We start from the raw sequence: 2,293 nt of genomic DNA on the forward strand, positions 1-2,293 counted from the left end.
CTTCTTCCCTCCCTCCCTCCCTCCCTTCCTTCCTTCCTTCCTTCCTTCCTTCCTTCCTTCACCTTAGAGCTTTGAAACAATTTAGAAAGAGTTATTAGTCTTCATTTCCCTTTGCTTTGTTTGTGATAATGGGAACATTTCCACTGTCTGTGTTCTGGAAAATCACTCAGCTTTTCCAGTTAGCTGCAGTTCCTGCCTCATGGTGGGTAGGAAAGGACTCGCCACATACCACCTTGTAATAATGCATCAGAAAGTGCCTATTTGTGATGAGAAGCAAGGAAGCATGTCCTTGTCTGTGACCACCATCCCTCCCTCAAAACACATGCATCCATCTCACCCGGTGTTTATTTCATTTCCTCATTTTATTCTGATTCAACAGCATCTTTTTTGAATGGGTTATTATCACCATCTCTGTTAGTAAATGGGATCTGACTACCCTGAGGATCCCCATGAATGAATACAAACTCTCTCCTATTCTACAAAGGGAAGAAATATGATTGCTGAATATTAATAGTCCACTAGAGATTAGAATTTAAGGTTAGACAAGATCTTAATAATGCATTTATTATTCAAAGGTGAGGTAGGAAAGGGAGGAACAATGCAAGGAAAGAAATTAGAGAGGAAACTAATATATATTAGTGCTTATTATATCAGAGACAGAAGTTTTTCTACTTTAAAATTTTCAGTTTATGGGCTGTAACTATGTGAACAAGGTTATACTTCAATTAAAAGAGCCCACCACCAAAAGATGGAGTAAAATTAGGTCATTTCAGTCATTATGTTTCTTGAGTCATAGACAGGAAGACATCCATCCATGTGTTACTTTTGAGCTAATTTATGGTCATCATTAACTCCATCATAGTAGGTAAGTGCAAAAAAATGTGCTAAAAAGGAAATACATAATGAGATGGAAAGTAGAGATAATTTTTATAATTTAAGAGTGATAAAGAAATGAATGAGTATTATATAAGTAGAAGGTATGACTCATTTTTTTGGTACGAATAATCCAAAGGACCTATCACAAATCATGAAATACTTGAAAGCCCTGTGTCTGTATCATTGAAATTAATGGGCAAGAGGTGAGAAAAAGTGATTATAAAAAATGAAATAGTTTTTGAGTGTGTGGTTCCAGCAGTTGTATTTAGCCTGACTCTCTTGCATACAGTACCAATGAAATAATTTTGATGGGTAAGACTTGCAAACTGGCTTGCTTTTATTTTTTTTATAATTTTTAATTCCCAGGTTCTTCTGATCTATAGCAAGTGTGTGAACCACTGGGTTAGGAGTTCAGAAGTGAGACTGTGGGTTTGTAACTGAAAGAACTTTTAAACATTGAGTGTGCTGGTGCTGTGGATTTAGGATGGTTGCCCCACTCTCATGGAGATTCCACAGGCTCAAAACCCCTTAAAATTTTTGCACATTAAAAACAGCGATAAAATAGTCAATGCTGTTGTCATGTGCTGAGTTCCCTTCCCCCTTTTGTAGAGATCATTGAGAAAGTGGCTATCTCATTCACACATTTTTATATAGATAGTCATATTTTGGAAAAGACTACTACTTAAATCTAAATCAGCAGAGAGGATAAGATTCTCTTTAGTTTTAAGTCATTTAAGGGAAAATTCACCTAGGACCGCAAGCTAAGACCTTGGAGTCCCTTTGGATTTTAAACACATTGACGTTGATAATCCTTTTACAAACTAATCCTTTGCAAGTAAAAAAACTTCTGCATGGTTCCAGTACTTTCTCATAAATTATTTTATTTAATCCTCAAAGCAACTATATAAAGTTGGTGTTATATTTTCTATTTTGATATTTGAGTTAACTAAGTCTATAAGAAGATAAGCTGACCAATGCTACAGTACGGAATTTCAATCTGATTTTGATTTGAATCTAAAGCTAAGAATAATTATCATGTATCATGACATCTCTCATAAAACAAATACATGAGGGACACATGTACTTTATAGAAAAAAATAAACTTTCAGTTAATAAACCTCAGGGTCTATGAGGATCTAAAATAACATTCTATTTTTAATTTTTTTAAATATTTTTATTGATTTCAGAGAGGAAGGAAGGGGAAGAGAGAGATAGAAACATCCATGATGAGAGAGTATCATGGATTGGCTGCCTCCTGCAAGTACCCCACTGAGGTTCAAGCCCACAACCCGGGCATGTGCCCTTGACCAGAATCGAACCTGGGACCTTTCCGTCCGCAGGCCGACGCTCTATCCACTGAGCCAAACCGGTTTTGGCCATATACCTCATTCTTAAAGACTGTGCCCAAGAAGAGAAG

Source organism: Myotis davidii, unplaced genomic scaffold (genome assembly GCF_000327345.1).
Source record: "Myotis davidii unplaced genomic scaffold, ASM32734v1 scaffold313, whole genome shotgun sequence".
Classification (NCBI taxonomy): Eukaryota; Metazoa; Chordata; class Mammalia; order Chiroptera; family Vespertilionidae; genus Myotis; species Myotis davidii.